The sequence below is a fragment of the Artibeus jamaicensis genome, unplaced genomic scaffold (assembly GCF_021234435.1).
Source record: "Artibeus jamaicensis isolate MK-2021 breed Jamaican fruit bat unplaced genomic scaffold, CSHL_Jam_final contig_3174, whole genome shotgun sequence".
NCBI lineage: Eukaryota > Metazoa > Chordata > Mammalia > Chiroptera > Phyllostomidae > Artibeus > Artibeus jamaicensis.
In genome coordinates this window covers 612,308-622,855 of record NW_026521738.1, presented here as the reverse complement: position 1 = coordinate 622,855, position 10,548 = coordinate 612,308, and positions in this window count along the sequence as shown.

Below are 10,548 nucleotides of genomic sequence, written 5' to 3'. Positions count from 1 at the left end.
TAAACGGCTGGCCCCTTTTAGCCCCACCCTCGTTTACAGCTCACCCAATCATCATCCTGCAGGCCGGGACTTCCTTCCCTGGGAGGCGGGGTCGGATTGCGGTTCTAGGCCCCCTGGAGTGTCTGGCCAAGTATTTTGTTCCAGCGTGTTGCTCTAGGCGTGCGTTACCTGGGTGGCAAGAGACCTCTATGAATGCCGCAATTTTAGAAAATTTAATTTGATTTTAAAATTGAGATGTAATTCACATAGCATGAAAGTCACCCTTTTAAAATGTACGCTTCAATGGTGTTTTTCACAGAACTGTGCAGCCATCACTATTCAATTTTAAGAGTATTTTCGTCACACAAAAAAAGCGGTACCCTTTAGCAGTCCTCCCTGTTTTCAACACCAGGCAGCAATACTTCTCTTTATAAGTATTTGCCTAATCTGGGCATTTGATATAAGTGGCATTACATGTAATGTTTCCAAGATTCATTTATGTTGTAGCATATGTCAGTACTTAATGCTTCTGTATAGATGAATAATATTTCATTGTATGAATATACCTTACTTTGTTTATCCATCCATGTACTTTTGGACATTTCCTTTTCTACTTTTTAACTATGATGAATAATGTTACTAGGAACATTCCTGTATGGGTTTTTATGTGAACAAATGTGTTTATTTCTCTTGAGTATACTTGTATAAGAGTGGCTGGTTCACAAGGGGAAGCAGAGATTGCCACCCCAAAATATTCCTTTCACAATACTGATTTTTTTTACCTGGTTATTTTCAAGAAACAAAAGACCCAGAAAGAACCTTTAACCTTCACCCTAATTGCCCCTAAAAGAAGTTAGATAGAGGACCTGCTCCAGAAAGTGAGCTATTACTGAAACCAGAAAAAAAAAACCCAAACAAACTGGCGTTCCTGCTGCCTGTCACAAACCAAACCCAATAAGCAGAGACAAGGATTGAATCTTTATTGGCACTTTATTCAGATGGCCGGCAATCTGAGAAGATGGAGGTTTCATACCCCAAAGAGCCGGCTTAAGTTCCATTTGAAAATGGCCCTTTTATAAGGAGAACGAAGTGTAAGTAAGAGGTTTGGAATTCAGAGAAAAATTAATTAGATTAAAAAAAAAAACCCTGCAGTATTCTTGCCCTGGGTGGTGGTCATCTCACTCTGGAGCACAACGGCTCAGATACCATCTTGAATTGCTTGCAGTCCTCCCGAGGCACAAAGGTGGAACTGCTAATGGTCTTCTGGAGTCAAAGTGGATCATACTGAAAACTGCCTGGAAAAATAGCTTTAACATATGCATTACCTACTAGGTTTATAACTATTTACCTTAAACTAAAATTTTCCAGCTCTTGAGTTCCCTATCATTACTACACATAACTATAGTTTAATATGAATTAAATATGACAGGGAGGAACCTAGTAAGACCCTCTGATTAAATTCCTCTCTGTGTCCCATTGTTACATTTATTTACCACCCATTTGCTTTTTCATCACACCCCGTTTGCCCTCAAGAGAGCATATAAGCCTTAACTGCCGATCTGTCCATCAGTCCTATATTCTTTTTTTTAAGACTTTATTTGTTCATTATCAGACAGAGGGGAAAGGAGGGAGAAGAGAGGGAGAGAAACATTAATGTGTGGTTGCCTTTTGTGTGCCCACAACCAGGGACCTGGACTGCAAGCCAGGCATGTGCCCTGACTGGGAACCAAACCAGTGACCCTTTGCTTTGCAGTCCAGTGCTCCACTGAGCCACACCAGCCAGGGCCCAGTCCTATATTCTTAAGAAACCCCCATATGTGCATACATATTAAATTTTATCATTTTATCCTGTCACTCTGTTTCATGTTAATTAGATTATTAGTCCTGTCAGAAAAGAATTTAGAAAGGTAGAAGGAAAATATTTTTCCCTCGCCACACTTATATTGTAACTGCGTTTAACTTTTTGAGGAACTGTCAGACTGTTTTCCAAATCACCTGTAGCATTTTATATTCCCACTGGCAAATGTCTGAGGATTTTTATGTTTTCACATTGTCAATAATATTTGATATTATCTTTTTGATTATAGTCATCCTAGTGGGTATGAAGTGGTATCTCATTGTGATTTCAATTTGCATTTCCTTGTTGGCTGATGCTGATAATCTTTTCATGTGTTTATTGGCTATTTGAAACTAATTTATTTTTATTCTACTTTCAAGTTAACTGAGGACCGCAAAAGAACCATTCAACAACTCAAAAGGGCTTTTGGTCCAATAACAGGTTTTATTCAGTCTCCATAACATCACTGTCCCTTTGTTCTTCAGCATCCGTAAGTCCAGATTCTGCACCCTACTCACCCTCCCACAAAAATCTTTTCTCACCAGCTCTCTAGTGTCTTAGTTTATAAATCCCACGAGCATATTTTAGTCATTATTTTACTTACCATTTAGTTTTCTCTGGCCCATCCTACCAGATTCCCCATTTGATGACAGTGATTTCATTTCTTCATGAGCCTCTTTGTCACTCCCCATCATCTGGCTTCTAAATGACGGCCGTGGGGATACAGAGAAGGGGAGACCATAGCTGAATCTGTGGTAATAGTCTACTTTAGCTAGATATTTTTGGTGGCAAATGACGGAAATCTACACTGTTCATATTTCCATCAGACCTATCTTACATTTTCTCTCCCACTAGAGTGTAAAATTTCTTTGGGGGGCAGAGGTATAGATATGCCCAGTGCTCAGCATAGTGCACCAAGCCTGGTGCACAGATACTACTCAATAAATGCTCATTGAATAAACAGCGGTATAGACTGGAGGTCTGAGTCTAACAGAGGAGATTGATACAGAAATAAGTGGTAATTAGTACAATATTACCAGTACTGATAAGCTAAAAAGTGGAGCAATTCTTGACTTTTTATGACTTGACCTTTAATTTTCTGGATTTCTAGCTTCGTTGCTCAAGACAGTATTCTGGACAAACAGTGCCTCGCTGTTTCCCCTGGACCTTCCTGGGTCCACACGCCTGTTCTTCCAACTCTTTCTGCCTGGAGTGCCTCAACCTCCACATCACATTCTGTTTTTCAAGGTCCAGCCAGAAATCCTCTTTCTTTCCTCTGACCTCTTGTAGCCCCTTTTCTATATCCTTCTTACAATGTATAATTACAGTTCAAATTTTTTAAAAGTAGTACTTATATACTAAACAGTTGTTGTGTTAGGAGGTAGAAATTTGAGGGTTTATGTTCTCTTCTACTTTTCTAAATATTCCATTTTTTCTCTAGTAAGCAGATACTCATATTATTTTCAAACACTTTTTTTTTTAAGAGAAGCAAGATAGAATAGTGACTAAAAAGCTTATATTTTAGAGGTGACAGTTTGGACTGAACCCTGCTGGTGCTATTCAATAACCATATGACCTTGATTATTTTCATAACCTTTTGCTTCAGTTTTCTCCTCTGTAAAGTGGGGTGGGCAATCTCACAGGGTTGTGAGGATTAAGTGAAAGGTAAAGAACTCACTTAGTTCTTAGAACATAGAGACACTCAATCAACATTTGCTATTTAAAAAGAAAGACATTTTGACATGTGTTACCACCTCTAGGTGGTAACCAACGTCCTGAGAGAACCCCCTGACTGTTTATCTCTGTTTTTTTACATGTGCCTGCTATGCTGTCTTATATCAGAGTGGATATTCAGCAAATATTCGCTAAATGATTGCAGTTGGATATTTGGCTAAATGTTATTTTACACCAATTTTTTAAAACTGATGCAGTCTCTTGATTTCAAAAGTTTCGAGTATCTTGGGAAGTAGTTGTATCTGTTTCCCCAGAGAATACTTTCTCTCTCTCTCTCTCTCTCTCTCTCTCTCTCTCCCTCTCTCTCTCTCTCCCCCACCCCCACTCCTGCCCCTTGAGTTTCCCCAGGTGAGAACAATCTTTCATCATATGGCAGTGAAATGACCAGACACAGCAGTACATATTTTTGGGAGAGATGGAAAGTGCCTAGATACTGCCCCAAAGACTTTCACAGGAAGCCATGTGGGAAAACCATCTGGGAAATATAGAGATATTATATCACTAAGATACTGAAGTTAGAGCCACAGGGAAAGTCCTGTGTTGGTTTGGTACCCTTGGCTTAGAAGAAAGGATGTAGCCATTAAATGCTAGAGCAGTGGTTTACACTAGAAACCAAATCTATGTGTCTTGGATACCTAAGTGTTTTCTATGAGAAATTTTTATGTGGTGTTTTCAGTTTGTAATACATAATTCCTCTCACATACAATTATTTCAGGCTGTGTGATCTAATAGAAATATAATGTATAATTTAAATTTTTCTAGTACATATGCTTTTTACAGGCCCGCACTCAATCCATTGAGCTATACCAGCCAGGGCTACATATGCTTTTTAAAAACAAGAATAAACAAAACCCAAAATCCCCGATGAAGTTAATCTTGATAATATATTTTATTTAGTCTAATACTGTATATCCAAAATAATGTGATTTTTAACAAGGACTCAGTTTAAATTTTTTAAATGAGATATTTTACTTTTTTCATTCTAAGTCATCAACATATGACGTGAATTAAATCTACAGCTCAATTTGGACTAGTTACATTTCAAGTATTCAGTAGACACATTTGACTAGTGGCTGCCCTAGTGGACAGTACAGCTCTGGATCATGCGTATGATCTTCTTATAAACACAGTTTCAGTATCGTGGGGCCATTAACACATGCTCTTGTTGGTACCGAAGGGCCAACTCATTGCTATCCAACGACACATTAACAGCAACATACAATGTGAAAATGATGTAGTAGCACCAAGTGGCAGTCACACGACACCAGGAAAGGAAAAGGAAAACTGTGGGAGAATCAAGTCACGGGTCAGCAAATGGTGATACAGGATGCCTCGACCAGCGCGGCTAGATCGGTCAGGTCCAGGAGAAGGTGACAGGGAATTGAGAAGTAAAGAGACAGAGTCAAAGCAGGCTCACGTGGAGTCCCTTCTCTACATCCCAGAGAAGGGACTCTGGGATGCAGAGAAGGGACCTGTTTGTTGGTGAAGTCAGGCTGTATATATTGAGCCAGCTTTGAAGCAGAGCATGAGAAAGACAAACTGCAAGGCTAGGTACATTTTTTTTAAGAACATTTGCTGCTCCTTCTTGGTACAGTGATATAGCAAGCAGCCAAGTCATTCTTTTCTTACAACAATCTATCAGGCAGTCTTCTGTGACCTAGGGCAGCTGTGCTGAACCTGAGGCCTGCTTCCAACTCCCTTAGCACGCATTGTCCTGCGTGGCTCTCCACACAGGCTGCCCGGCACAAAAGAAAATCATGTTGCAAGTGATTTTATTTCATCCAAAAATCACCTCTTATTAAATAATGACCTTATTTTGATTTTAACCATTGTAGTTTTGATGGTGTTTAATTTATAACTATGTGTGATTTGATAAAAGCTATAAACAAGGATATTAATAGATTTGTACTTTTATAATCATATATATTACTTAAATAATGTAATTATCATAAAATATTCCCAGACAGCAGGGGGGAGAAAGAACTCATGAAAGTCCCCTCCCCTCTCAATGGCGTTGCGCTTCCAGTTGCAGAGTCACCGAGGCCATGTGTCAGGAAAACCTTTCAGGACAGCAAGGTTGGGGGGGGGGGGGGGGGCGGGCCTTGGGGATTTTGGAAAATCCTAGATCAATATTTGCACAAGCTATTAATTAAGATAAGACGACAGAGAGAGAGAGAGAAACAGAGAGAATGCTCATGCTAACTGTTGCAGGGAAATTTGATCCCTCTTGGACGTGGCCTGTGGTTTACAAAGACGGGGAAGGTTTTACTCTCTCCTCAGATCAGCTGGTCAGAGAGCTGTCTACACACCATCTGGTCACAGCACATGCTTAAAAGCAGAAGCTAAGTAGCAAATTATAAAGTCACCAGTACCGACTTCCCTGAACCACTGCCATCCTCCACCCGGTTCCCCCCACACCCACTCTTCACACAGTTCCTCTTTCCAGCTCCCTGAGCAGCATTTGCAACCTTGCATTTTCATTCTGTGTAAATGACTTACCTCATCATTTGCAAAGCTCCAACTCTGCCCTAATAATCATGCCCAGGGAGGGCCTCTTCCCACCGTGGTCACAGTAAAGTTTCTGCCCGTCCCAGCTAGGTAGTCGGCGCTCTCTGGGGCAGCTAGTGTTTCAGACATTATCACAAGTGGGTGAAAAAAAGATAGTAAAGTTGCTAAACTGTCCTTTCTGTTATCTCAGGACTCAGGTCAAAGATTATGAAGGAGAAATACCAATTTCCAATCAGACATTGAAAACTCACTCAGCAAAGAAGCCATATGGAAGTTTCCACTTCAGTCTTAAGTCTGAGGTCAGACCTCTTATCAGTCATATATGTTGGCGAATAAAATACAGGGCCCTCCTGGAGCTTACATTCAGCTGGAGAAGATAGATATTAGTCAATTACACTTAAGTGCTAGGAGAAAAATCACAGAATGCATTAAGAATATTTAGAAAGTGTAACAGGCAGGAGAGACCCCAGAGCCTGGGGAGTCTTAGGAGATGTTATTCAGGCCAAGACCGTAGAAGATGAGTTAACTGAGTGAAGAAAGGAAAGATGTTCCGCTCAGAGTCAACACCACGTGCAAAGGTTTCAAAGCAGGTAAGAGTTTACTATGATCAAGGAACTGAAAGAAGCCAATGTGATGAGAATGTGATAGGCCAGGGGGAAGGGAAGGGGACTGAAACTGGCCACCAAAAATCTTGGCTTTTATTTGAAGCAAGGTGGCCAGCCATCGAATAATTTTCAGGAGAAGGACAATGACATCTATACTTCAAAACACTGAATCAGTTAAGTTGCAACTACAGCTATTGTAGTTGTCTGGTCAGGAGAAGGAGTTGATCTGGACTAGATCAATGGAGAGAAATAGATGGAATTGACATCTACTCTGGAACAAGAATATACAGGTCTCAATGATGAGCTGGATATGAGCCAAGGCCGAATCCCGTGTTTTTGGAGCAATCGTCATCCTGGGAGCTGGTTGTTTCCAATGACTGAGACAGAAAAGCAGCTTTGGGGGTAGATCAGTTCTGCTTTAAATGCATTAACTCGGAGATGTCGATAATACAGATATATAAAGATCTGGAGCTCAGAGAAGAGACCGGGACAGAGATAAATTTTAGAGCCGTCGCCATACAGCTGTGTCCAGGCACGGCAGTGGGTGAAATAGCTGAGGTGAGGGAAGAGAATCACAGGTGCCGGGGGAGCCTTACTGACCCCTGATATTGAAAGGCCACATCAAGGAGAATATTCTGGCAGAGGAGGTTGAGAAAGAACAGTCAGATAAAAGCAAGAGCAGAGTGTTGAAGAACAAGAGAGGTCAGCTCTGCGAAATGATCCTCAGAGTTCCAGGAAGATGAGGCCTGAGGGAAAGTTCCAAAAGTGGTGACTATGGGGAAATCTCCCCACAGCTTTCTCATCTTCACGCGCCACTGCAGTGATTCAGAGAGAGAAGCCTTGTAAATGCTGTGGGTGTGGGGGGAGGGGGTTCAGGTGGGAACAAGATGTACCGATGAAAACCTTTGTCACCTGGGTGTGTCCTGCGGCCTCCTCTGAAATTGTCCTCTTGAGTGAGACATGGTGACAAAAGTTTAGGTCATATGGCCTTCAGCCATGTATGACCCAAACGACCCTACAACCCTAGAGTTTTTAATGCCTTTCTCTTCTTTTTTTTTTTTGCTATTTTCCTTTGCTATCTTAACTCTGTGAACTTACTACCTGTGCGCCTAGAACGAGTTATTTAAATGCTTTATGCCTCAATCTCCTCATCTGTAAAACAAGGATACTAATAGAACAGATCAGAGGATTGAATGATACGTGTAAAATATTCAAAACAGTGCCTAGTATATTTGGCTATTATTTACAACTCAGAAAACAAAGTTTGTACTATTGACTTCTTTACTCTTAAAGTTCAAGAACTGGTGTGTGTGTGTGTGTGTGTGTGTGTGTGTTAAACAAAACACATGAATTGCTTTTAGAGTAAGAAAAAGAGGCATGGCCCTCTCTGGCTGGATGTTTCAGAGACTGGGCTGTCTGGCCCTAGTGCTGTCTGCTTTAGTGGTATTGAAATAGAAGGCAAGTTGACCAAGAATTAGAATGTTCTGAGATGAGAGAAGTTCAGGGAATGTGGAATGGATGGGCACGCCTCGGGCTGGCCTCGCGTGAAAGCAGCATCATGGTCCAGATGTCAATATTAATTTCCCTAGGGAGGGATCCTAGGGTGTGATCATGGAGGCTATGGGTTATCGATTGGAAAAGAAACACATCAATATTTTCCCAACTATATTGGCTACCATGTTGCATGAAAACTAATTATAAACTCCAGATTATGAGGGGTGAAACTTCGGTGCCAGGCATAATTCTTCCTTCGAAAGCGCTCTGAGATAATACATGTTTCTAGATTTCTTCAGGTTAGTCAGTTAAAATGGAAGTTTGACCACTGGTGGAATGGGCTGGAGTTCATAAACTCTGTGGTTCCTCCCAGACATGGAACACGGTTGTAGCTGAACTGCCAGCCCTGTGGGTCCCACCACCATTGCCTCTTCTACCCAATCGTTATTTCTCACCCATTTGTGGAGTTCTAAGTGATGTTGCCTATGCGTGGTCTAGTCTCCTCCCCATCAGTCTATAAAACAGGGAGGCCCACATCAAGTGGAAGGTAGGGGCAAGACTTTCAATTCCCACCCGCCTGGGGGTGGAGCCTGCCTCATCTTGTTGGGTGAGTAACTTCAGGCACTTGGCCTAGTCTCTGAGTCTCAGTTCTTTCAGCTCAAGTGGGGAACATGATACCTACCTCACATGGTTGGTGAGATTAAAGAAGACAGTGTTGAATCCAGTGCCTGGAACAGAATAAATGCTCAATAAACGGTAACTAATATTAAAAGCCTGGGCTCTGGAGCCAGCCTGTCTGGGTTCAATCTCTGCCCTTCCCCTTACTAGCTTTGTGACCTCTGATCCATTTCTTAAACAGCTTGTGCCTCATTTCCCCCATTTATAAGATGGGTATAATAGTAGCATTTACCTCATGAACTTATTGTGAGAATTAAATAGGATTATATACACAAGTGCTTAAAACAATGACACATCGTAAGTGTTCAGTAAAGCTTAACTATCATTAAAAAGATAATAAGTAGAAGTTTGGTCACTCACATGCTTTGTGCTTGCATTATTGAGAAGTTATGCGACATGAATTATGTTGGTTGAATTAGCCCACATCATATTGGGAGAGATAAACAGGTGCACAAATAATATTAGGCTATATTTCTGAGGGCTGAAATAGGAGTATTCTTACACGCTATGACAGCCCAGAGGAGAGGGCAGTTCATTCTGCCTATTTGTATAGTGTTGGAACAAAATTACCATTTTGCCAGTGTGTGGTCCTGATACTCCTTTATGTGTCAATGAAACATCGGGGCCAGTTAATGTGGAGGCCTAGAGGCAAAACTTTTAAGTCAGAAAATCTGCTGATGCAGCCTTAAGGAATGAGTAGCAGTGGCTCTGGAGAAAAGAGAGAGGTGGGCGACCAAGCACTGGGCAGAAGTACAGGATACGCTCAGTGGAGGCAGAGGGCAGGGAGAGCAGGCGGCAGGCCAGTTGGCCCTGGGCATCTTCACCCTACAGAATTTGCGCTAAAAATTGCACCATAAAGTATTGTTGTTTAACGAATGATTTTTCAATATAATACTGTGAGAACATAGAAGCAAATCCTTTTGTTAAGCATGTTAAAAAAATATAAAGCAATGTTCTCATGGTTTCATTCCTGAGAGTTCACATTTTGTAAGAACAGAATTTTCAGTTTTGTGAAGTGGTAAGAGCGTTATGCATCTGGTAAGAAGGTTATGCATCTTAAAATTTGGTCCTGTCTGCTTTCTTTTCCTCTGTAGGACACGCTCTGGCCCTATTCAGCCTTTCTATATGCTTCTTGAGGGTTTCTTTTTCTTAGTTTATTTATTTTTTTGTTCCCTGTATGTCTACCTTATTCCCAAGCACCATGAGGCAGAAATCTTACTGATCTGTTTTTTAAATTTTTGATATAATTTCAGACATACAGAAAAATTGCAGGGAAAGTTCAGAGAATGCTTGTATATTCTTCATTCAATTACCCAGTCGTTAATGTGTTACATCTGCCATATGCTTCATCAGTTTCTCTTTATGTATATACATTGTTATGGATTAAATTGTGTCCCCAATTCACACGGTGAAGCTATTCCCTAGGACCTTAGAATGTGTCTGTATTTGGAAATAGAGCCTATAAAGTTAAAATAAGGTGTTAAGAGTGGTTCCTAATCCAATCCGACTGGTGTCCTTATAAAAGAGAAGATTAAGACATACAGAGAAGGACACTACAGGTGTGCTGTCACAGAGAAAAGGCCACCAAGAGGGCAGCCAAAAGTCAAGGAGAGAAGCCTCCAGAGAAACCAAACCTGCCAATCCTTGGTCTTGGGTTTCAGCCTCCAGATCTTGGAGAAAATAAATTTCTGTTGTGTAAGCCAGACAACATGT